The sequence below is a fragment of the Lithobates pipiens genome, unplaced genomic scaffold (genome assembly GCF_037356315.1).
Source record: "Lithobates pipiens isolate NorthernLeopardFrog02 unplaced genomic scaffold, aLitPip1_a1.2 Scaffold_13, whole genome shotgun sequence".
Taxonomy (NCBI): domain Eukaryota; kingdom Metazoa; phylum Chordata; class Amphibia; order Anura; family Ranidae; genus Lithobates; species Lithobates pipiens.
The window spans coordinates 149051665-149079182 of record NW_027507718.1 but is presented as its reverse complement, the minus strand read 5'-3'; the positions used below and the strand labels follow the sequence as shown (position 1 = coordinate 149079182).

Below are 27518 nucleotides of genomic sequence, written 5' to 3'. Positions count from 1 at the left end.
GGTCCCGACCAGCAGGGCAGCAATAAAGATTGGACGTACCTGTACGCCAATATGCCTGCCCGTGCCATTCTTCCGACGTACATCGGCATGCGCCGGTCAGGAACCGGTTAAATGGACTGGTGCCGGTCTGCGGAATGTGAGGAGCGCTGGAAGTGCATGGGTGTGAATCGGGCCTAAAGAAGTGTTTCCACCCTGTGAAAGGGTTCTCTTTTCTATCAGTGAGCAGTCTCCTAGCCTTCGAGGCAAACAATCTTTTTCGGACTCTTCCAAAAAGAAGAGACTGAGGATGACGGCATAAGCACTGCTGGTTCAAGCAGCCAAAGATATAGATGTCCACACCTGCCACGTTGTCACATTCGTTGAACACGTGGTGAATACATTCTAAAGGAGTTGCTTCCACTCACTCTGTGAAGGGGGTCACGTAATGTGGCAATGAGTAATCTCAGAATTTCCTCAAGCAAATTAACCTTTGTCAGGTTATTCCCAACAAGATGTAAATGTACATACTGTATGATTCTTACTTTAAACCTTAAGTGATACAAATAAAGTGCTAGTGCTTAATGATACCACAGGTATCTCATCAATGCATACTCCAATGTACATTAAATAAATTCAATCAGTTCAAAAAGTGTCCATATAGATAAAAAGCATAAAACTAAAGTGAATGAGTCCTGTGCCTCGTCACAAATATTGCACAAACATGTCACCCCGTGGATTATGGTAAGTAGCCTACTCACCAACTCACTATGACCCCTTTATGGAAAAAGGCAGGTCGAGTGAGGCTTTGGCAGGTTTGAAACATTGCTGGTGCACGTAAGCACTATTTCTCCATCAAGGTCGGCAGTTCCTCAAACCTGCCAAAGCCTCACTTGACCTGCCTTTTTCCATAAAGGGGTCATAGTGAGTTGGTGAGTAGGCTACTTGCCATAATCCACCTGGTTAACGTGTTTGTGCAATATTTCCAAGTGGTGACAGGGCACACAGGATTCACTCACTTCAGTTTTATGCTTTTCATCTAAATGGACACTTTTTGAATTGATTGTATTTATTTAATGTACATTGGAGTATGTATTGATTTATGAGATGCCTGTGATATAATTAAAGCGGGAGTCCACCGGGACTCCGCGTTTTTTTTTTTTTTTTTAAAGCCAGCAGCTACAAATACTGCAGCTGCTGACTTTTAAATAGTGACACTTACCTGTCCAGCGCGCCCGCGATGTCGGCACCCGAAGCCGATCGCTCGCTCGTCTATCGGGTCCTGCCGCCGCCATCTTGGGTATGGGAATCAGGAAATGGAGCCTTTCGGCTTCATTTCCCGGTTCCCTACTGCGCATGCGCGAGCCGCGCGGCGCAATCCGGACGGTCCCCGCTGCCTCTGGGAGCTGTGTGTTTCCCAGCTAGCAGCAGGGCACTTGCTGAAGGGGCGTAACGTACGCCCCTTTCCGCAGAGAGCTAGCCCGGAAGTGGGTGCAGTTACCTGGATTATCCAGGTAACTGCACCCCCCTCCCCCCTGAAAGGTGCCGATTGTGGCGCCGGAGGGGGGGGGATTCCGATGAGCGGAGGTCCATTTTAGGGTGGACCTCCGCTTTAAGCACTAGCACTTTATTTGTATCACTTAAGGTTTATTTTAATAGCACCCCCTTATTTACAACCCACACTTCACGAAGGCAGTCTCTGCACTTAGAGGGGAGCAGCTTATATAGCGCTATTTTTTGTTCAAGCGCGGGGTATTTCATTTGCTTTTTGTTTTTTTTCATAATTCTTACTTTGTTCAGACAGACAGTGATTAAGATGATGGTGACCAAGTTGTAACAATTAATTAAGCATGTGGTCAAGACTCTCTCTAAAGGAATTGTTGAATTAATCTTCTGCATGGTGTGGTAGCAATTTGGCTGCTATGCTCACAGCCCCACTACCTACTTTGTGCTTCAATAAGCACCCATTTCCGTCTTAATGATATAATGCTTTCAGGTTACCTTCCAACACATTCATCCCAATGAACAGACTCAACCATCCTTCTACGTTCTCAGTTCCATGCTTCTGCTCCCCCCCGGGGGCTCAACATCGCCTTTTATTATCTCTCAAAGAATGACAAACAGGAAGTCCTGCCCCCAACAGGCTGGACTTCCTTACTACAGAAAATGACATCACAGGAAATGACATACATTAAAGGGGAGGGTATTCACAAGAGGAAAATGCACACGCCCCCTTTTAGTCAGCATGGCACACAGACCATAGTGCTTTCAATGATGGAAACCATACAAAACCAATGAACGATGATTATAATTCCGTTGATAGAAATCCTTAATATATATAGATTGTTCCAGAGAACAATGTATACTTGGATAATTCATCTCTTGTGAATGGAAAGCCATCTACAGATGTGCACCGCCTATCTCCATGTGCTGATCAGACACAGGAGAGACGATGTGCACACATCCGCACACAGCCAATGCCTACAGAGCACGCATATGTCCCCAGACGATCGTCTGTACAATGTACAGGGGCCCTTTTGCTGGTGGACATACCCCCACTCCATAAACACCTTTCTTTCCAACCCCAAGATATTATCCACTACCTAACGGATCTCAACCAGCGTCAGTCTGCCCCAGTCAGCTCTAAAAGAGCGGGCTGGGGGAGAATGAACACAGGAGGACTCTTATGACAATACATATAATAAATACATCTAAAATTTCCACAACAGCTCCTCCTCTTTGTCATATGATCCCATGTGTCCCTCGATGACTTTCGATCTTCTTCTTACACCTGGCCTTACAGTCCATATGAGTCCATAAAAAGGAAAACACGGCTTGACATGTAGACTTTTTTCCTCAGGAGGGATGACATGGTGAGCTGTAGTAGTCGCTGGTCGGTCTGGGATCCTCTGTCTTTTTCTTGGGTCAGGCATCTTGGGCTCATCTGCTCGGGCTCTGGTCACGCGTCCAATCAGGCAACAGGAACGCCTCATCACGGAATATAGAAGAATAGAAACAAAAAAATCATGAGTAAATATACCCCTAATTCCTTCAAATATGATCCGCTGCAAAAATAAAAATGAAATGCCCCCAGATTCCCAGACCCTTAAGAAAATTCCAACCTTCACTAGCTATAGCTCTGGCTTTGCCTTTTAGGTTTCTTAGCCTTATCCATATGGGCCTGAACTTTGTCACCAGTATCCCCGATCCAGGTATAGCAATCTTTACTTATGAAATCCCAGGAACCACCCTTGGATTGTGGGAACATCCTTGTAGCTTCAACAGTTACCGTATATACTCGAGTATAAGCCGAGATTTTCAGCCTCTTTTTTGAGGCTGAAAGTGCCCCCCTCGGCTTATACTCGAGTCATCGCTGTCTGCCCGCTCGATCAGCGTGTCGAGCAGACAGACAGCGGCCATTCTATAATTCAAAAGCCGCGCCTCCGGCTCCGCCTTCGCCTGTGATAGGCGGAACACTGAATTTCCCAGCAGCCTGTGTTCCGCCTATCACGGACATCGTATCATCCTCGTACTACGGACGAGGATGATACGATGTCCGTGATAGGCGGAACACAGGCTGCTGGGAAATTCAGTGTTCCGCCTATCACAGGCGAAGGCGGCGGCGCAGCTTTTGAATTTTACAATGGCCGCCGAGGCGCCGACGAAGAGGGCACGGGACGGAGGCAAGGCAAGGCACGGCACGGGACGGGACGGGACGGGACGGAGGCAAGGCACGGCGGCAAGGCACGGCACGGGACGGAGGCAAGGAGGCAAGGAGGCAAGGCACGGGACGGAGGCTCGGGACAAAGGCTCGGGACACAGGTAGGCTGGACACACACACACACACACACACACACACACACACACACACACACACGGATGGAGACACACACACACAGGGATGGATGGATGGATGGAGACACACACACACAGGGATGGATGGATGGAGACACACACACACAGGGATGGATGGATGGATGGATGGAGACACACACACACAGGGATGGATGGATGGATGGACACACACACACACAGGGATGGATGGACGGACACACAGGGATGGACGGACACACAGGGATGGACGGACACACAGGGATGGACGGACACACACACAGGGATGGACAGGCATGTCTCACCCTCGGCTTATACACGAGTCAATAAGTTTGCCAGTTTTTTTGGGGGTAAATTGGGGGCCTCGGCTTATATTCGGGTCGGCCTATACTCGAGTATATACGGTACATGAAAAAATCCCGTCCTCAATGGATGAGAAATTGTTCAATCGTTTCATAAGCTCAAACCCCCACCGTGTACAAGCAATTCCCTTCTAGCTGTCCCTGCCATCCTTACCTTCTCTCGCGCCATCAGAATCGGCCGCGACATAAGATGCTGGGACGAGATTCACCAGCACACATCAACCTCTTGCCTTAGGGGAATTACCTTATAAGTTGTAGATCCACATTAATACCAAACTAGAGCTGAAACACGCTTGTTATCCCGATACCAAAACTGGCAAGAACCAGAGCTATTTTTAAAATTATAATAAATTTTACCCTCTAGAAATGTCTCATTAAATTCTATTGTCATGTGTCTGTTTGGATTGTACTAGTTTGTCAAAAACTCCTCACAACAATATGCCTATATATCTCATACACCGCTGTCATTGCTGGGGCACTTAGAGCTCAGTGGAGACTCAGAGTAGACCCCACCATGTGTCCTGTTCACTTCCTTAGCTAGTTGGAAAATACACTTTAAAAATATAAATAAAAAGATACTTCTCATCCTTTTCTCCTTCTTCAATCTTCTTTACAACGACCCAGTCACCTGTCACAAACTTGGCTAGAATTAGAGTAGTTAGTATTATTGGTTTGAAAAATTTGTCATTCTCACCTCTCTCATCCCCCCTTTTTCCTCATCACAAACTGGAGGAAAACACCCAGGGTAAACTGTGAAATAGCCTATGATACTTTTACCTTCATATACACTTTCAGAAACTCCTTGGACCTGAAAAGATACTTATAAACAAAAGTTATTACTCTGTCCTTCATAGACAATACAACATTCGTGTACATTGGTAAATTGTCATTGACATTCCTCAAAACCGATAATAACTAAACCCCTCTGTAACCCTTACTTTCACGTTCTTACTAAAAATACAACACCCGCGACACGTAAGAGGGCTGCCGCGGTGGATTCAGACATCTTCTTGTTACCACATACAAACAATGAGAATACTAAAACCTGAGACAAACACTTAGATACAAATGTGGGGGAGATATTTCATAGTTCCAAATCAAAAATTACAAATTTAAAAACAACCAAATGGAATTCTGCCTTCACTCTTAGCGATAGAAAAAAAAAATGCATACAATAGGAAAGACACAAGGACATCTCAGAATATTGTATGGACCAGCCACACAAAGTTCTAAAACGGGCATGAGAATTTGAACCAATAACCACAGTTCCTCCTTTGAAAATCACAAAAACCAGTACTACACATCCATCAGCTCACTCAGCCTTACAGATTTCTGAAGCCTCAGTTGCGATACATCAACTTCCAGAGGGATACCCAAAATAGTATCCTTGGACCACCTATGTCAATCTTTGAAGGGCTAATGGCCTTTAGCCCCAAAACTAGGATCCTTATGTACTGTGCAGCAGTCTGACTGCGGGAAGCCTCTAATCCTTCCCTTACATGAACCTCCTAGTGCCCATGGCGATTCGAATCGGCTTATCGTCTTACCCCTGCGTCCAGGGAAACCGTTGCACCTACTTTGGGGACCACCGCCAGGTGCCATCTTGTGCCGTGGATTAATGGACTACAGCTAGTCCCTCAACTAGAAACTCCACCTGAGGTGTTATCACCCCCCGAATTAAGTCTCTACCCCTTACTGTGTATGCGTACAAAAAAACTTTTCCTTTGTATGCCCATATACTGCGTTGCCAGATTATGCCACACAGAAAACACAATTACTCCCGCTTACTCTACAGAACAATGCTGCTTCTCTCTCTGTATCTAGATATTACAACAAGCAACATGGATGCCTCCTGTTTGCTCTCTACCCAAAACTGTATTACAGTACAAACCTTAGAAAAAAACTGAAATTAAAATTTAAAACTCTCTTTCAAACGCCATTATTTTCCATTGTGTTTTTAAACATGAGTCAGAAGACCCCCGGCTCCTCCCACCAACTTCCTGTGTCTCCAAAAGGTTGCAGCATGAACCCAGCAAACAAGTTCATTTACATATCAATGTTACAGGAAGAGGGAGGGGGAGCCTCGCCTCATATGCAGACTATACAATACAAACTTAACAAAAAAACAAAACAAATGAATTGCCCTCTGTGAAACTTCCATACATTTGTAATAAAAATAACACACTGCTGTGTACAAAACCTCAGTTCAAGCTAGTTTCACCATCCACTGAAATTAAACGCAAAATAGAGATTTACACTGAAAACCAAAAATTCACTACAGAAAATGCAATAGCTTAACTGAAAAAATCACATAAAAGGTACAAAAGTAGAATTCACTTAAAGGAGATGGTGCCTAGAGAGAGGTGCCCAGACCACATGGTCTAAGAACAAGATGGTGGTTCATGTCACATGGTTTCACACACAAAGGAATGGTGTCTGCACCTTCCCCTATAGCAATGTTTCTTAAATCCAGTCCTCAGGCCCCCCCAACAGGTCATGTTTTCAGGTTTTCCATTATTTTTCACAGGTGATTTGATCAGTTTCACTGCCTTAGCAATTACCACAGCCGTTTCATCTGAGGGAAATCCTGAAAACATGACCTGTTGGGGGGGCCTGAGGACTGGATTTGAGAAACACTGCCCTATAGAGATGCTCAGATTTTCAAAAATGGCCACCAAGCTTGGTCACATGGCAGACAACAAAAGCTAGGCCCCAACAAAATGGCGTCCTTTCCCGCCAAAACCACAACCTCTCCCCACAAACCCACACACTTGAAAATGCACACTTAGACACACAGTTTAGGAACAGTTTCACTGAAAAGTATGTAATCTTACTACACAATTGAGAATGCACTCTTAGTAACACATGTTAGCCAATGAAACAAAAACACCACATAAAACCACAATATAACACAATATATCCCAGGCCAGCTCAAACATAGCTTCTTTTCTCAAACAAAGTTCAATACTTATTCCGGCATCAGCTTTCACAGAAACAAAAACATTTCAGAAATACAAACAGCCACCCTAAAAACCAAGACAATCCCACCCACAGCAAATGCTTGCATGGTCTTTTTATCTCAAAACAAAACCTTCCTATTATCCACAGGGAATAGCCAACAGTTCCCATTGTATCTGATACAATATATGCCTGGTCGCCCCTCCCCCAGGCCACATGGCACACACAACCTTGCAGCTAAAAACTGTTCTACATGTTCCATACATAGGTAAAAATCCATTTCTCATTCAGTTACTTGCACAACATGCAGTTTTCAAACACATACACTCAAACTGATCCAAATCACACACACATTCTCACACACACACACACACACAATCAAACTTCCAGCATTATCTCAAAAAGATGGAAAATTGTTCTTTTCACAAAGCAGAACCTCCCCAATGCATCAGGCAGAGAAGACGTATCCCTTTTTCAGGACAACAACGTTTTGATGTCCTGAACTGGGTTCTCTTCTCCCCCTCTCTGCCTGTGCAGAGGGGGGCTTTGTTTGGTCCATAAATCCCTTGGCCCGCCATCTGTGGTAGCAATTTGGCTGCTATGCTCACAGCCCCACTACCTACTTTGTGCTTCAATAAGCACCCATTTCCGTCTTAATGATATAATGCTTTCAGGTTACCTTCCAACACATTCATCCCAATGAACAGACTCAACCATCCTTCTACGTTCTCAGTTCCATGCTTCTGCCCCCCCCTCGGGGCTCAACATCGCCTTTTATTATCTCTCAAAGAATGACAAACAGGTAGTCCTGCCCCCAACAGGCTGGACTTCCTTACTACAGAAAATGACATCACAGGAAATGACATACATTAAAGGGGAGGGTATTCACAAGAGGAAAATGCACACGCCCCCTTTTAGTCAGCATGGCACACAGACCATAGTGTTTTCAATGATGGAAACCATACAAAACCAATGAACGATGATTATAATTCCGTTGATAGAAATCCTTAATATATATACATTGTTCCAGAGAACAATGTATACTTGGATAATTCTTCATCTCTTGTGAATGGAAAGCCATCTACAGATGTGCACCGCCTATCTCCATGTGCTGATCAGACACAGAAGAGACGATGTGCACACATCCGCACACAGCCAATGCCTACAGAGCACGCATATGTCCCCAGACGATCGTCTGTACAATGTACAGGGGCCCTTTTGCTGGTGGACATACCCCCACTCCGCAAACATCTTTCTTTCCAACCCCAAGATATTATCCACTACCTAACGGATCTCAACCAGCGTCAGTCTGCCCCAGTCAGCTCTAAAAGAGCGGGCTGGGGGAGAATGAACACAGGAGGACTCTTATGACAATACATATAATAAATACATCTAAAATTTCCACAACAATGGGCCATCTATTCTGGCAATGTCCAGCCTTCCTTTCGGGGCCATTAAAACTGGTCTTAAAACATTCTTAAGCCAATAAATCCTCTGAAGTCTCTTCTGAACAGGCAGATGATGACCTTTGTCCAGATTTTTTTATTCCTTCTTTAAGGTTGGTAAAATGCCTTTAAAAAGTAGCAAAGCTGTGGAAGTGCCTCCAGAGGACAGCTTGACAATTCCCTTATGGTGGCTGAATAAAGTTCTCGTTCTACAAGATTGGAGCATGTTGTTACAGCAGGATGTCAAAGTTATGCCCTTTTGAACTGGAAGGTGTCCAGGGTTTGGGATCACCCCTTTGGTCAGTGTGTGTCCCTTGTGGGATTGGCCAGATACATGACTTTACCATCATAAAATGTTGTGACCTTCAAGAACATACTCAATCACTGCATTGTTTGTATCCTAGAATGTCAAGCCTAAATTTAAATTTAATAGTGGTCAGTTTGGCTTCCTGCCTCAAGATGAACGCCTTTTGAGTTAAAGGAGACTGAAGCTCAAGTTTCCACGCTCACTCCAGTGAGGTTAGCTTCTGCACTCTCCCCCCCCCCCCCCCAGCACTCACAGACCCCACTCCACCTCACCTGCACAGACTGCACTTCACTGCTCCATCCCACACGAGACTTGCAGCACCGGGGATGAGGAAACACTTTCTGTACCGGCAGAGGAGACAAACACCCTCAACCGTGGACTTTGCTGAGGACTCTGCCGCTGGTTTTACACAATGACTACCCTGAAGACGGACAGCGAGCACAACAATAATAACCTGGAAGAAGAGGTTCGTACCCTCTTTGTCAGTGGACTACCTATAGACTTTAAACCCAGAGAACTTTATTTGCTATTTCGACCATTCATGGGTTATGAAGGATCATTGATCAATTTGACCTCAAAACAGTCTGTAGGCTTTGTTACCTTTGACAATAGAGCTGGGGCTGAAGCTGCAAAGAATTCCTTAAATGGCATCAGATTTGATCCAGAGAACCCACAGACCTTAAGGCTAGAGTTTGCAAAGGCCAACACAAAAATGGCTAAGAATAAATTAATGGCTACACCTAATCCCACAAACTTCCACCCTGCACTTGGAGCACATTTCATTGCATGAGATCCATATGACCTAACAGGTGCTGCACTTATCCCAGCCTCCCCAGAAGCCTGGTCTCCCTATCCACTATACGCGACAGAGCTGGCACCAGCAATCCCACATGCTGCTTTTACATACCCAGCAGCTGCTGCAGCAGCAGCAGCCCTCCATGCACAGATGCACTGGTATCCTCCATCCGAAGCCACTCAACAAGGATGTAAGTCTCATCAGTTCTGCTAAAAGCTCTTTGGGGTTTTTCTCTCCATGAAGTAATGTGCCAGAAACGAACACGTGTTTGTAAAACATTGTACTTCTCCAGATGCCTCTGAATGTTTGGCCAAGCCTTCCAAATGTGGAAGGGTAATAACAGTCCTTTTCAGCTACTTAAGGTGAATTATTCGGCAGTCTTTCTGCAGAAAATATGCCTCTGTGGGTAACTTAGTCCAAATGGAGTAACAGGATGTGACTCTTGAAACCATGGTAGACCTGGTACTGCCATCGCCAGACCATGTTTTCTGTTCTGAAATGCCACAGATCTCCCTTCATCGCATGTTGACTTTCTGTCATGAATTAGCTATTTAAGGCTCCTTTCACACGGGGCGGATCAGTGATGATCCGCCCCGTGGATATCCGCTTGCACAGCAGGGATTGCCGGAGCGATCTCCGCTGAGCAGGCAGAGGACAGGTCCGTCTCTGCACACTGTGTGGGGACGGACCTGTCACAGCGCCGCTCTCCCCTATGGGAGGATCGGGTGACGACAGACCGTAGCGTCTGTCGTCGTCCGATCCTATGACGGATGGAAAAATAGCTTTTTCCTCCGTCACACTTTTTCGGATCGGAGCGGCTCGGATTTCAGCGGACATGTCACCGCTGACATCCGACAAAGCATCCGTTCAGGTCCGCCTGAAAAACTCACAGGCGGACCTGAACGAATCGTCCATGTGAAAGGACCCTAAGCCCTTGTACACACAGTCGGAGATTCCGTCGGAATGTTTCCTATCGGAGCGTTTTGTCGGATATTCCGACTGTGTGTGGTCTGCATCGGACTGTTTCCGTCGGAATATCCGACGGACCAACTTTTTAAACTTGCCGGAAATATTTTCCGACAAAATGCTCCGATCGGACATACTCCGATCATGTGTAGCCTACTCCGACGGACAAGGTGCCACGCATGCTCTCAATCCAATTCGGACACGGAAGCGCTCGCTCAGGTAAAACTACTGCTCGTAATCGATATAGCACATTCGTCACGCTGCATTGTTAAAAAATTCTTTCATGAAGTGCATTCTCTTGTTCTTTACAATGCTGCAAGAAGGAACTTCTTTTGATGCTCATAGTCGCACACACTTCTCCCGAACGTATTTCCTGACTCTTTTTTTACTCATTTCAGCAATACAATTTTTTAAATCGTCACATCTACACAATTTTATTTTATTTTTATTTTTTTGTTTGGGTGAATTTTGTGTTTGTTTTTTTTCATAAACCTCTCCTTTTTTGACAGTTTGCTCATCTTTCCATTTTTTGGGGTGTGTTTTCTGTGTAAACGTACCACAACAACATTATTATATTTTATATATTTTCTTTTTCTTCTTTAATCTACAGGAGGTTGTTTAGTGTTGGGACCCCTTGTTATTAATTTCAAGTTTGAAGTAAAACACATACGCAAGTATTTCTTCAAACAAAAAAAAACGTTATTTAGGTGTCAGTAACAGATAAAGAGGGAGGCAGCGATGGAGAAACTGGGGAGATTAGCGAAGCCTTTGGCCCCTAGGACACACATCAACTATTTAAACGCAAAACTTGGTGGCCTGAGGAGTACATATCTGAGGGAGAGAAGTCTGGTCCTGAAGTCCAACAAACCCGGAACAGCAGCAGATGACATCTATGTTCCCAGGCTGTGGTACTACAACAGGCTGCATCTTCTGTCAGACCAGACTGAACCCAGGTCATCACACTCTGGTCTTCTTTCCACGCTTCCTTCCAGGCTGTGGCTGTGGTGCTGGAGGTGTGGCAGAAGGAGGAGGAGGAACGGCATGGGCCAAATCACACAAGTGTTGTTTGTGTCATTTGGCCCAACAGACCCTTGTTGAGGGTGTGTATAATTACCTCCTCACACAAGAGCTGTTGCCCCTCCTCCATTTTCTCAAGCTTGCATGCAGCCAAGGCGGCAAAGGCCTCTTGATAGGTGGGTTTGGCTTGGAGGGCCGCTGATGCCTCCCCAATCAGCCTCAGGGCCGACTCCTCCACATTCCCCCCCTTTCTCGCCCTTTTGCGTGGAAGGCGGAGGGGAGGGACCTAGCATTCTGTGAGGCTCCTTTGCCTGTCCACCGCCTGGCTGCCGCTTACCCCCGCCTCCTCCTGGCTGCCACTTTCCAGAGCCACCTCCTGGCTGCTGCATTACACACCCTCCTCTTCCTGGCTGAGGTCTTCCTGTGTATGAAAAAATTGTTAACCAATAGAAAAGACTATCATTCTGAGCCCAGCATTTTTCTTTCTTGTCCCCAAGGTTTTGGCCACTACTGTCTATTGATATGTGGCACACTTTCTGAAATCAGCAATTAGTGAGCAAAAATCAAGTTAACATCATTCATTTATACTCCCAAAATATGTACAACAATACTATACCTGGCTCAAGCTGGGCTCCCCCAGTTCTTCCTGAGTGGAAGGCCCAGGTTGGGCATCGGAAGACTCAGCGGGTGTGGAATGTAGCATAAGACGCGTGGAAGGAAGAGTAGAGAGTGATTCTCTGGCCTCAGCCTGGTCTGACAGAAACTGTATCCTGTTATAATACCACAGCCTGGGGACATAAACGTCATCTGCTGAAGCACCAGATTGCATGGAGTCCAGCACCTTCTTCCTCTCCTTCAGATATGTACTCCTCAGGCCACTGATTTTCTTTTTTAAATAGTTGACGTCTGCCTTGGGGACCACCGGCTTCACAAACTCAACCAGTTTATCCATTGCAGCCTGCCTCTTTAGTTTGTTACTATACAGAGGGTGTGTCGCTTGCCACAGGCAGGGCATCTCTCTGTATTTATCGATGAACAGAGGGAGGAAGCTATGATCATTGAAGCCGTCCATAATGTCTGCAAGACACAACACAAGACAAACCCTAATGTCAGGCTAAACTCCACTAATGCAGGCCTCAATCTAGAAGCAGTATAGCCTAGTGATGTACCAAGTTAAAAATGTTACCTTCGTTTGCACGTTCGTCACCTCAGCTTCTCCCTCTGTTCACAGATCGTACGGATGACACACGCGTGTTGCGTTTTATATACAGTGCGCATGCGTGAAACTCCGCCCGCCCCTGACGTTCTTTCTAGACTATTCCCCGCCCCTTCACTTTCGGCGCAGTGGGGAGAGCACATGGTGGAGAGAACGCAGGTGCGCAATCAGAGTTGCACTAACGAGGAGGAGGGTGAGGAAAGCCCGGAGCCTGAAATGTCCCGATCCAGGAAGAGAAGATTTAAGGCCTCAAATATGTCTTTTGGAGAGATGTTGGAGATGGTGGACATATTGAACAGGACCGACTATGATGGGAAGTATGGACCTTACCCAAACCCAATCATCAGAAAGGCCAAGATCATGAATAAAGTTGTGAAGAGTCTTCAGAAGAATTTTGGGGTACGCCGATCCATGGATCAACTGAGAAAACGCTGGTCAGACCTGAAACTGAGGGAGCACGAGCAGTACATAAGGATCAAGCGTGTTCTTCAAAAAAGTAAGTAGTTGTCGTGTGTTCATATGATTATTCTGGCTTGCATACAAGCCAGGACGAGCAGCTTCAAGGCCCATGAGGTTCTGATTTTCCAGCAAGTCTGCTTCTTGGCCAACTGAGACCGCATAGTTTGCAGAATGTCTTTTTAGGAAATTGTGCAGAACACTGCAAGCCAGCACAATGTGATTGATTTTGTATTCCGCCATGTGGATAGGCGTTAAAAAAAGGTGGAACTGGCTGGCCAGTATTCCAAAGGTGTTCTCCACCCCTCTTCGGGCTCTGGACAGGCAGAAATTAAAAATCCTCTGGTCCGGGGTGAGGGTCCTCATCGGGAAAGGCTGCATCAGATGGTTCGCCAGGGCAAACGCCTCATCCGCGACTAAGATGAACAAGAGTCCTTCCTGATTCTCCTCTGGGGGTGGCAAGCCCAGACTGCCACTCTGGAGAAGCCAGTAGAACTCCGTCCGTGAGAACACTCCACCATCCGACATCTGTACATTTTGCCCCACGGCCACATACAAGAAGTCATAGGTCGCAGACACCACCGCCAACATCACGATACTATTAAACCCCTTGTAGTTAAGAGTACGACCCCGAGTTGGGTGGTGGGACGATGCATACGTGCTTCCCATCAATTGCACCTCCACAATTGGGAAAGTCCCAACGACTGGCAAAGTGGGAGGCCACAGTCTGCCATTCCTGTGGTGTTGAAGGACACTGTGGAGTGAAACAAGACCAAAAATTAGTAATTTTGCAAATCAACATTGCAAGCATATTAGACACAAACATTTTTGGCCAAGATCAGTATAACATTTTGGGAACTGAGTATTTAAAGCAAAAAGTATAAGGTCCCCTTATCAGAGTCATCATCCCCCCCCCCCCACCCGATGGGCCCTTGCTAAAAATGAGGGGGGGGGATGTTTTGGACAGGTAACCCTCTCCACTTGATTGAGAGCTGAATGCCTAAATAATGTGTGATACTTTGGGAAGCCCCTCCTTACTTACACTATTGGCAGCCCATCGGACAGGTAATAAGTGTCATAATACCAAAAAGAAAACAAAATGGAAGCACATTTTGACATTCTGCTATTACATATCAAGATAATAATAGGGGAAAAAAAAAAATGATAGCATTTGAAAGTATTGAGGCAGGCCCTTGCGCTACATGCTTAGGTGAATTCATCCATAAATGTGACCATCAAAAAGGTAGATATAGTGTGTATTAGGTTTGGTAAAGTCAGCAGACAGAGGATTGCTATCAGCTGAGCTAGCAGTTGGGGGGAGGGGGGTTCCTAATGAGTTTGGCACAACCAAAAAAAAAAGAAAAAAGGTCACTCTGCATGAATTGAAGCACACACATAACATTTGTAGACATTTTAGGGGGTATTTAGGAGAAAGCAATACTATGGAGCTGACAAGACATTGGTAAGCGACTAGACTATAGTTTTATGGGCCAAAAAGAGCATGGTGGGGAAGTTAGTGAGGCAAATATGCATGAGGACAAAGGGGCAGAGTATATGAATTAGAGCATATTGCAATGATGGTAATTAGGGAATGAGGAAAGAAATGCAAGACATTAGCAATCATGAAATACATAGAATGTGATGTTAAAGGATAAAACTTACCTTCATATAGTCCTTCTGCAGGACCTGAATGATTGCAGAACAGGTCTCTGGAATAATGATCCCCAGAGGGGGAGATGCCTGTAGAGAACTTGAGGTCCTGAAGGCTTCTCCCAGTCGCCAAGTAGCGCAACGTGGCGATGAGCCTCTGCTCCGGAGTGATGGCTTGCCGCATGCAAGTATTCTACCTGCTGATATAAGGGGCCAGCAAAGCCAGCAGACGGTGAAAAACAGGGTCCGTCATCCGGAGATAATTCCTGAAATTATCAGGATTATTCTCCGGATCTCACGGAGCAAAGGCATGTGCGAGAACTGGTCACGCTGGTGCAACCAATTCTTGGTCCACAAATGCCTCCGCTCCCTGTTCATGGACCGGGCTTGTGTCAAAGTAAGAACCCCAACACGAAGCCCCTGCACAGCACAAACTCTACGATGAGTACGTAGACGAAACATGGTTTGAAAGCGGTCGGCTGGTCAGAACGGACAACAGAAAGCATACGATAAACGGCAATGCCTGAAAGAACGAACTGAATAGCAGAAGCAAGCAGACAATAAGCAATGCAATGCAAATCAAAGCGTACCAAGATATATTCCACAATGAGAAACAAATACTTACTGACTACACGCACTGATTATCAGATCCGCAAAGTCAAGCAGAAACTGAAGAGCAGTAGCGAACTAAATCACTAATCTGAAAAGCGCGAATCGTCTCTCACCAAACTTCTACTAACACGCGATGCACACGAGATCAGCAGAAGGAGACCAAAGGGTGCCGGACGTGGTGCTGAACTTCCCTTTTCTAGTGCCGCCGTACGCGGCTTACGTCACTGCGTTCTTGGCAACCGGAAATTCCGACAACTTGGTCCGACCGGGTGTATGCAACATCACCTCGCCCGGAATTAATCTGTCGGAATAACGCAGACGGATTTGTTTGTCGGAATCTCCGACCGTGTGTAGAAAGGCTAAGTGTGTGTGTGTGCTTGTTTGAAATCTCTATTGCTTGTTTACCAATTTCAGCTGGTCTGCAATGAGTCCCAGAATCTAGTCATGCAGTGATGAAAACTTGGCTTAATGTACTGTTTGGTCTACCACCTCAAATTCAAACAGTGCAAACTGAACTCTACTTTGAATCTTCTGTTTGTTTCTTTCATAGTCTGTCCTTGCCAAATGCAAACCTATGGGGAAACAGAACAAAAGTACCAGTATTTTTGTAACTTGTTTAATAAGGAGATATGTATGCATCATGTGTTTGTGTTATAATTCTTAAAAGAATATATTATGTCCTAAGTTTAATGTTCAGTTAAAAAGCTCAAATCTGTATGGTTTGTCTGCTGTACTCTATGAATAACTGTGCAATTTTGTTTTGTTGCAGCCTATTGTTTGGTATTGATGTACTTTCAGTATTATGAAAGGTTTCTGTTTGGAGAAGCAGTTTCTTTATTGATGATCCTAAAAGAATGTGATACTGGATAAAATATGTATTTAATGTGTGAATTTTTTGAAACTCTATGGTTTCTGACAAACTAAAGTAATTGAAAACTGCAAAAAGGAAAAAAAAAAAGTTAGCTTCTGCGTTTCTGGATGGGAGTCCACGAAAAACTGGTAAGCCAGCACATAATCCAGCAAAGCGCTCCATGTCGGGATGCTTTCTGGGAGTGTGCCACTCATACATGCCTTATGGGCTCTTTGTGGCTCCTCTGTGGAAATAGGTACAATGTTGGTGATGGACATGTGGTCACTTAAGGTAAGCATTTCAGGCCATATTTGGAGGTTTTTCATCTTTCACATCTCAGATTGAGCCATAGAAATCGCCTCACTACACCAGCTCAGGAAGGCTTAGTTGAAATCTTGTCCCCCCCCCCCCCCATTCAAGTCGGGTTTGTGGCCCAAACTTGTGGTTGGAGAAACAAAATATTGTCTAAAATGTCATTCCCTTCTGACGACCTGGTGGCTGGTGGTTCAGTCAGACACCAGCGAAGTAGTAGGGGAGCCCTACTTCAAAGGCAATTGGCTCAGGGCCAATGGTCTTTTTTTTAAGGGTCCAAGATGGTGTCCAACATCCTGGAGTTGAGAGCAACAGTTCAGGCTCCTAGCCTTCAGTCACCTCATCCGGGGTGAACCTGTCCTGGTGAAATTAGAAGTTAGCTCAACAACTGTGGCCTACATCTGGAAACAAGGCTCGGTATATCACTCCTGAAGGAAGTTTCTCTGATTCTGGAATCTGCCCAAGTCAATCTTCTACAGCTTATGTGCCTGGTCCGAAGAATCTTCAGACAAACTATTTGCCCAGGACAAGTCTGGATGACAATGAATGGTCCAGACTACTTTGAATCTTTTGAGTACTAACAGAGCTTGGTATTTTCTTCCAGAGGTGGACCCGCTCACATTCCCAGTCAACATCAAGTTGCTAAAGTTCTATTCCAGGGTTCAGAATCCACAAGCAATTGGGGGGGGAGGGGCAGTGCTGATTGCAGAGTGGATCTCCAAGACAGCTTATGCCTTTCTGCCGCTCCCTCAGATTCTCAGTTTCCAGTTGAGGCTGCTGTGATGGGGGAAGGTGACAGTTCTGGTGATGATCCCAGATTGGCCAAAGGGTCTTGGTACCCTCTGACTGTGTCAAAGAGCGACTCCCTCTGCCTGCAAGATCAAAATTTGTCCAGCATCTGACAGGCTCAGGCTGATGGCTTTGGTCTTGAGAGGCAGAGGCTAATGGATCTCAAATGCTCTGTAAAGATTGTGAATACTCTTATGAAAACAAGAGAGGACAGTGCCTATAGTAGAATATGGCATAAATTCACAGGATTACTGCTGGTTAAGATTTTACACCAGACTCTTCAGAAGTCTGTCACATTCTGAAGTTTCCGCAGGTGGGGCTCGATTTAGGTCTATGTGTAAGTACGCTATAGGCACACATTTCGGCTAACTTTGCCTTCTCTGTCATACAGTGGGCATCCAACACTTAATTATGCTGTTTTTCAGGATGAAACTTGGTTGAAACCTCAAATTGTTTCCAAAATGGGATCTCCCATTTCTGTTGGCTGTTTTTGCATCAGATGCCTTCAATCACCATGTGATACCTCTCACTGAAGATTGCTTTCCGGATGGCATTTAAATCAGCCAGAAGAGTCAGTATTTGTGGCCTTGGGATTTAAAGAACCCATACTCACGTTCTTCCCACTGGTACGAATTTGTGCCTGAAGTGACCTTCAGAGTCCATATCACACAAGAGGTTGTCCTTGTTACGTTCTTTTTACTCATCTCCTTGGCCTACAAGTTGAAAGGGTTGGCTGTGCCAGGGGAATCACAGCACTCTTCACTAGAAGGGTCTCTACCTTTGAGAGTGGCAGCAGGCCAAGTGTCCCAGAGACGATCTGCAAGACACCTACTTTGGCATCAAAATATATATGTTAATGGATCATTACTGTATAGAAGCAGCCTTAATGACAGTTGAGTTTGGTAGAGGCATCCTGTCTTCTGTTTTTAGCCAGAGATGAGGTGTGTGTAGCATTATCCCTCCCCTGTGTGACTAGTTAATTCACAGCTGTACTGGCATGGAGACATCAGGAAAACTGAAAATTTAATGACAAATGCGTACAGTAATTTTCTTTTCTTCCTGATGAGCTCCATGGCAGCACAGATCCTACCCAGCCATTGTAGCTCTGGCTGTCTGTTTAGGGTCGATGTCCTGCTGGAAGGTGAACTTCTGCCCCAATCTCAAGTCTTTTGCAGACTCTAACAGGATTTCTTCAAAGATTTCCCTGTATTTGGCTCCATCCATCTTCCCATCAACTCTAACCAGCTTCCCTTGTCCCTTCTGAAGAAAAGCATCCCCACAACATGATGCTGCAACCACCATGTTTCACAGTGCGGATGCTGTGTTCAGGGTGATGTGCAGTATTCGTTTTCCGCCACACATAGCATTTTGCTTTTAGGCTAGCATGTTAAACTTTGGCTTCATCTGACCATAGCACCTTCTTCCACATGTTTGCTGTGTCCCCCACATGGCTTCTCGCAAACTGCAAATTGGACTTCTTATGGCTTTCTTTCAACAATGGCTTCTTGCCGCTCTTCCATAAAGGCCATATTTGTGGAGTGCATGACTAATAGTTGTTCTGTGGACAGATTATCCCATCTGAGCTGTGGCTATCTGCAGGCCCTCCAGAGTTACCATGGGCCTCTTAGCTGCTTCTCTGATTTAATGATCTCCTTGCCCGGCCTTTCAGTTTAGGTGGATGACCGTGTCTTGGTAGGTTTGTAGTTGTGCTATATTCTTTGCATTTTAAGATGATAGATTGAACAGTGCTCCATGAAAAGTCCAAAGCTTGGGATATTTTTTATAACCTAACCCTTCTCCAAATTCTCCAACTTTATCCCTGACCTGTCTGGTGTGTTCCTTGGCCTTCATGATGCTGTTTGTTCACTAAGGTTCTCTAGCAATCCTCCAAGGGCATCACAGAACAGCTGTATTTATACTGAGATTAAATTACACACAGGTGGACTCTATTTACTAATTAGGTAACTTCTGACGGCAATTGGTTCCACTAGATTTTAGTAAGGTGTACCAGAGTAAATGCCACACCTTTCAGATATTTATTCGTAAAAAGATTTGGAAACCATTTATCATTTTTCTTCCACTTCAAATTATGTGACACTATGTTGGTCTATTACATAAAATCCCCAGAAAATACATTTACGTTTTTGGTTGTAACATGACAAAATGGAAAATTTCAAGGGGTATGAACACTTTTTCAAGGCACTATATTTTTGCTGCATTGTCATAGGACAGGATGTGACAATCTTTATCATCAATGCTGTGTCTGTCCAAAAATTGTAGAATCATGTTTTTTATGTCTGCCATGGTGTCAATTGACAGTTATAAACTATAAAAAAAAACTCCTGCCTTGGGTCATTTGGTAAAATGTAATAGACAATGAAAGTTATCTGATTAGAGTGATTCCCAAACCAAACCAAAGTGCTTGCAAGTTTTTCAGACCAATTGATAGATTTGATGTGTGGTGCTTTCTTGGTACACATCTAGAAATGAGTGTTTGACATTTAGTACTAAGATGCCTATATAATTTACCTTTTTCTGTGAGGCTAATCCTTATCCTTGACGATCGGGGGAAATCCTCTTAGCCAGAAACTGTATTATATTGAGAGATAATTTTAGGCTGGCCTTGCAGACCGGTAACGGGCTGCTGTCTGCCTTACTGACAGGTAATAATTTGCTGACTGGCATCAAACTGCCTGGTAACAGGTTGCTGTCTGGCTGAGGTCCTTACTTACTGGTAACAGGTTGGTGAATACTTGAAGCCTGCCTTACTGATGGAAAACAGGCTGCTGTGTGTCTCCTCCCCTGACGAGTTCCTACCATAGCAAGCTGCTTGCTATGGGGGTACTCGTGCAAGCTCGCTCCCAAACCAGCTCTGTGTTTCCATAGGTAGATTCAGCCCCACCTCTCTCCTCACTGGCTGCGATTGACAACAACAGGAACCAATGGCTCCTACTGCTGTCTCTAATCCTTTGAAGAGGAAGAGAACCAAGAGAGCTGCTACCCTCATGCACAGTGCTGGATCAAGACCATGCTTGGGTAAGTATAAGAGAGGGCTGGGGGGCTTCACTGAGAAATGTTTTTACCTTAATGCAGAGAATGCATTAAGGTAAAAAACCTTCAGCCTTCGGTACCACTTTAATCTAAAGTGTTCAAAAAGGTGTCTGTCATCTAGTTTAGGTTAAAGGATAATTCCAGGAATGACATTTTGGCATAGTAACATTGATTGAGCTTGGAGCAATAGAACTATGCATATACCATTCTTATGGGATCCCTGTAGAAGTTGGAAATCACTGTAGTAGATACCACTACTCAAGTGATCTCCAATAGCTTTCAGGTTGTCCTCTGTGATGTCTCCACTTCGTCTAATAAGAGAATGCTTTGCATTCAGTGAGAAATGCAAAGTATTGGTTGAATGTTTCGACCTTCTGTGTTCAGAATGCAGCAGGGCAGCCGCTCAGTATGGGACCCAGTAGACATAGTGGAGATCACTGGAGTAGCAATTACTATGTAATTTCCAGCTAGAGGAATCACACAGGTATGCTGTATATACATAGTTGCATTGGTCCAAGTTGGACCAATAGAACTATGTAATAAATGCTATACCTGGAATTCTTTTATCAGGGAGATTTCGAGGAAAAAAATGGGCACTTTCAAAAGGGATAATGCAACAAACTAAAGTACAAAAATAGAAAAACTTAAAGCGGAGTTCTACTGGGAAAAAAAAATAATTTAAGTCAGCAGCTACAAATACTGCTACTTTTAATATATGGACACTTACCTGCTCAGGGCGCCTGTGATGTCCTCACCCGAAGCCGATCTGTCCCTTGGCTCCCAGGTGGAGGTGCTGGCATCTTCAGTAAGGGAATCAGGAAGTGAAGCCTTGCAGCTTCACAGCCTGGTTTTCTACTGCACATGTGCGAGTCACACTGCACAATTTCACTGGTCCCTGCGGTCTTCTGTGACCTGTGTGTCTCCCAGAAGACAGTGGGGGGGGACTGAAGAGGGGCCGGACATGGCTTAGATAGCCGATACTGCAATGATCTATGCCCGGAAGTGGGAGCGAATACCTGGATTATACAGATATCTGCTCCCCCCCCACCCCTGAAAGGTGCTAAATGTGACACCGTAGGGGGGGGGGGATCCAAAAAGCGGAAGTTCTATTTTTCATCATAGGCCTTGTTGACATCTCCAAATGAAGCGTTTATGGTTGTGGCCAAAAAGCTCAATTTTGGTCTCATGACTCCAAATGACTTTGTGCTGTGTGGCTTATTGTAAGCGGGATACATTGTGGCATTTGCTTAGTAATGGGTTTCTTCTGGCGGCTCGACCATGCAGCCCATCTTTCTTCAAGTGCCTTATTATGCATCTTGAAACAGCCTCAGCACATGTTTTTAGAGTCCTGTATTTACCCTGAAGTTATTCTTTGCATCCCAAACAATTTTCCTGGCAGTTGTGCCTGAAATTTTAGTTGGTCTACCTGACCATGGTTTGGTTTCAACAGAACCCCTCATTTTTCACTTAGAAAGATGCAAGGGTCAGTCAGGATTCCAGAACTCATTTACCTTTTTATATAAACACACTAATTACAAGCAAACAGGTCACAGGTGAGGATAGTTACCTTTTTAATACCCATTCAAACCCCTTTGTGTTAACTTTTGTGCATGTTATCAGGCCAAAATCTCCAGGGTATGTAAACTTTTGATCAAAGGTAATTTGGCTAGTTTCTGTTGTCATTATGATGTAAACACAGTTGATTGATAATAAATGGCTTCAGCCAAACACTAACAATGAGTGAAATAAAAGTTTGTGTTATCATTCATATTATCTGAAAAATGGCCAAGAAATCATAGATTCTGCCAAGGTATGTAAACTTATGAGCACAACTGTATATATATAAAAAACATAAACCGCATTGTGTTATGGCGACCTGAAAGTAAGGTTGCTGAAACTTCAAAGTCCCAATAAAGTGCTTGTGCTCAAACTCAAATCACTTAAACCACTGAACAGTAAAGATTCCAAGTCCCAAATTAAGTGCTTGTGCTCAGAGATAGATGTGGCATTCCATACTTGCTATGTTCTCAGACAAGATGCCCCCACATAGATGTAAACTCACCTCTCAGAATGGACCAACTATCGCTAGTATGGTAAAACGCACATGTGGGGCAGCCCCTGTGGATCTTTTTTAGACGGCTCATTTGATAGGCTGAAACGCGTCAAGGTTGATTCACGTCATTGCGACATACTTCCGCTCCAACGTTCAGCTTTAGGCACCCTTACATGTGAGTTGACTACTATGTTTTTATATTTGGAATACATTTTTAAACGTTATTGCGCAATGAGTTTTTTTGTCACATCTATCTACATGAGGAACATTTTATCCCAGGCAACGCCAGTCTAAGGAATATCCACAGGGGCTGCCCCACATGTGCGTTTGACCATACTACACATATCAAGTATGGAATCCCGCATCTAACTTTGAGCACGAGCACTTAATTTGGGACTTGGAATCTTTACTGTTCAATGGTTTAAGTCATTTGAGTTGGAGCACGAGCACAAATCTTTTTCACTGAAGCTGCTAATCATCTGATTTGGTATCACTAAATTTCATATTTATTTTTCATCTGTTTTTTCTTAGGGGGGTAATTAAATAACCAAAAAGCGCCAAACACTTACCTGAGCCCCCTCTCGACCCAGCGATGTACAGGAGAGCCTTGCCTCTCCAGGGATTGGCTTTTGGCAGCAGTGGGAGCCAAATTACAACCAATTAGCCAATCAGACAGAGGAGGAGGGACTCAGCTCGGGTGCCCCCATGGCAAGCTGCTTGCTGTGGGGGCACCTAGCAGGAGGGAGGGGCCATGTGTGTCACTGTTGAACCTAAGCAGTGATTTTGCACAGAGCAAGTAAGTTTAACATGTTTGTTTTTTTTTTTCATTCAAAACAAGACTTTATCGCTTTAATTTATTCATTAAATTTCCTTTCATGTCCACAACTTATTTCACGTGGTCCTCCTCAATTCTGAATAGGAACTCCTGTAAGTTTACCAAAGATATTTTGGGTAATCATAAACCACAAGGGTATCTGCTGGAAAATGTTATAACAAAAAATATCCAGTATGGATTTAGAATTTTTTAAATAAATCAACTTTCATCTCATGAAAACGTAAGCAGAAATGTATGTGTGGTTGATGTAGCTGCTCATAAACAGCTAATATGCAAGTTAAAGTGGATAATGCATATAATGCATTAAGATAAAAGCTTTCCGTGTGCAGCAGCCCCCCTCAGATCCTAATGCTTAACTGAGCCTCATCTCTAAGCCCTTGTACACACGGTCGGACATTCTGACAACCAAATCCATTGGATTTTGTCAGACGGATTTTGTCCGAAACTGTTGCATACACACGGTCGGACAAAGTTGTCGGAAAATCCGATTGTACATAACATGATGACATTATTTCGTTACGACGGGACTACATTCAGGCTAGTAGCCAATAGTTTTGGTCTAGGAATTTGATCTGAGCATGCGTGGCACTTTGTCCGGAGTAGGCTACACATGATCTGAGTATGTTCAATCGGAGCATTTTGTCGGAAAATTTTACGGACAAGTTGGAAAACTTGTTCCGTCGGATACTCCGACGGAAACAGTCCGATGGAGACCACATACAGTCGGATTATCCGACAAAACGGTCAGATAGGACACATTCCGTCTGAATCTCCGACCGTGTCTACAAGGGCTAACTAGTGATGTGCACGAGTGCCTTGGTCGCCTGGGACTCTCCCTCCTGATTGGCTGAGAAATTGGCTGAGGCTGCCATTGGCTCCCTCTGCTGTCAAAGTCAGTTAGATAATCGGGAGAGAGGGGGGGCGGGCCGAACCAGGTTTCCGTGTCTGAATGGACACACGGAGCTGCGGCTCAGCTCGAGTGCTCCATAGCAAGCTGCTTGCTGTGGGGGCACTGGACAGGAGGGAGGGAGAAGCACCGAAGAGGGACCCAAGAAGAGGAGGATCCAGGATGCTCTGTGCAAAACCACTGCACAGGGCAAGCAAGTATAACGTTTGGGAAAAAGATGGCAGTCCTCTTGATCAAGATGAAAGAGATGTTGAAAACGACTTGCCTTACCTCAAATCTCCTCAAGTGCCATCACCTAGTACCAGATCCGCCAGAGTGATCTCGTCAGAGGGCAGATTGAGCACACATTACAATGGCCTCTTAGCCCAGGGCAGATGGGGCCAAAGGCAAAAGGAGGTCTTCAATATGATAGAGCTAAGGGCAGCCCTCTGTGTGTTAAAAGAATTCCACATGCAGATTCAAGGGACAAACATGGTCCATCCAGATGGACGACAGAGCGGCAATCAATTATGTGAGGAGCCAAGGCGGAACAGGAAGCTGGTTGCTACTGGCCGAGGTAACTCTTATATTGGATTGGGGTGCAACAGTATCTAGTCCACCTCTCAGCAGCCTATATTCCAGCTCCGCGGGACTTTGTAGCAGACACCCTGAGTCGGATCCCAACGAGTGGTTTCAGAACCCGGCGGCCTTCCACTGGATATGCAAGCAGTGGGGATACCCAGACTTGGACTTAATGGCAACCACAGATAATGCAAACTGCAGGCGGTTTCTGTCCACGGTGAGATTCCAAGAAGCGGAAGCAGTGGAAGCTCTAAACTCCAGATGAAAGTGAAGACTAGCATATGTTCCACCCCCCCCCCCCCCCCCCCGTTTGCACTAATCTTCAGACTACTCAACAGAATAAGAGAGCACACCCAGGACTGGTGATGGCAACAATACCAATATTGCCATGCAGACTGTGGTTCCTGTTACTGCAGTCCTTAGTGGTGGAACCTCCGATGCCGCTTCTGGACATACCGGATATCCTACAACAAGGGCAAGTAGTACATGCAGACCCAGGAGTACTGCATTAGCAGCCTGGAGGCTGAGGGGAGAAGATTAAAGGAAGCAGGCTATTCAATTGTGGTGGTAAAAACACTGTTGGGAGCAAGTGTGCCCACTACTAACCAGACCTATTTGAGGGTCTGGGAGAAATTAAAATCTTTTGTGGAAACCCTAGTGTGCCACATGAACCACAAGTACTGGATTTTCTACAAATGGGCCTGGATCAATGCTTTAGCGTAAAGGCACTAAGGACCTTGCGGTGTCTAATCTATCAATTCTTGAAGGGATGTGCAAGAATTCGTCCCGCAGAACGATCATATGTTCCACTGTGGGACCTTCAAATAGCGTTGGACTTACTGTCACAAGTTCCCTTCGGGGGGGAGCAGACTACATAATTATGGGATGTCTCCTTGAAAGCAGTGCTCCTCACGGCAATCGCCTCAGGAAGTCGGTGAAGGGTGTCAGACATACAAACCTTAGGCTACAAGCCACCATACTGCTGCCACCTTGCAAACAGAGTGGTACTGTGGACCCTTCCACACTACAGGCCTAAGGTCAATACATCCCTTCATCAAAATCAGGAAATAGTACTCCCAACATTTCAGGCGGAAGCATCGGCAGTGCCTCACAGTCTGGATGTCGGATCCATCATAAAAACCTACATAGAGATGAAAACCTCCTTCAGAGAAACAGAAAACGTGTTCTTCATTCCAGGAGGAAGCAGAAAAGGGCTGGCGGCGTCCACAAGGATGTTTGCATCATGACTAATCAAGGTCATACGGAGAGCTTATATCTCAAAGGGTCTGGAACCCCCAGCAGAGCTAAGGGCTCACTCAACCTGGGGAGTTACTCCTGAACTGATCTGTAGAGCCATGACTTGGGAAACCTTCAGTACATTCCTGATTCACTATAAGGGTAGACACCGTGGCCTTAACGACAGTGCAGTTTGGCCGCTCGGTAACAGAGGGAACTGCCTAAAACAAAAAAATTTAATAAAATAAAAATTTAAATTATGATAGAGAGAATAAACGCATTACGCACCCATGTTGTCTGGTGATTGTTACATCCCACACGTATATACTGTCATGGTTGTGTCAGGAAAGAGGATGCAAAGCATGACAGCATATAGGTTCCTCTGGTTCCCCCTGTCTTGTATTGTATTGTAATGTCTGCCCTAATGTTGTAAAGCGCTGCATAAACTGTCGGTGCTATATAAATCCTGTATTATAATAATAATAATAAAGGGGCTTTGCAGTTACAAGAATGCTGCCTGCAGGGTGGAGACTTGCTTATATAGTATAACTGGTCCTGGAATTGGGCAGGGGATGGAGCCTATTCATACGTATATGCTATCATGCTTTGCATCATAAAAGGAAAATTACCATCAGGCAAGTATAAAACTTTCCTTTTTCTTCAACTTGCCTTGAATGGAATGATGATTGAGCCACACTCCCTCCATTACCTTACATTCCATTTGTTTTTGTTTTTTTTAACAAGCTGCCTGATTGCTTCAGACTTGCCTGAAAACGAACCCCTCCCCAATATCCACTGGCAAATGTGTTTCATATAAGCCACAGCAAGTTAACCACAGAAAGGGGTTCAACCCTTCTATGGCTAATTGGTGTAACTTGCCATGACAGTGCAAACCAGTTTATTCCAAAATCAAATGGTTAGTGTCCAGGAGCATTTCATATATTTCATATTACTATTTTTGACGACTGAAAACAATATTTTAACTGCTATTCATGTTTTTTAAGAATTCTTTTATTTTTTTATTTTCTGACTTTGTACCGAGTTCGAATCACCCTATTTGTTACATAGGCAGGTTGAAAAATGTTCATATAGTTCAATCAATAGGAAAAAAAACAAAAAAACACATACACAACCCTATACCCACAGTTACATAGTAGGTGAGGTTGAAAAAAGACTCAAGTCCAACCTATGTGCGTGATTATATGTATTCCCTTGTATATCCCTGTGTGTTGTGGTCGTTCAGGGGCTTATCCCATAGTTTCTTGAAACTATTGATGCCACTGCCTGTGGAAGGGAATTCCACATCCTTGCCGCTCTTACAGTAAAGAACCC

General features: G+C 44.8%; 1 protein-coding gene and 1 pseudogene across 1 annotated transcript in view; both read left to right on the top strand.

Annotated features, from left to right (window-relative positions):
* The window catches only part of CREB3L3 (cAMP responsive element binding protein 3 like 3), a 533749-nt gene that overhangs the window by 124754 nt on the left and 381477 nt on the right, over positions 1-27518 (top strand). The window lies entirely within an intron of this gene.
* Positions 9244-9921, top strand: LOC143976047 (RNA-binding protein with multiple splicing 2 pseudogene; annotated as a pseudogene).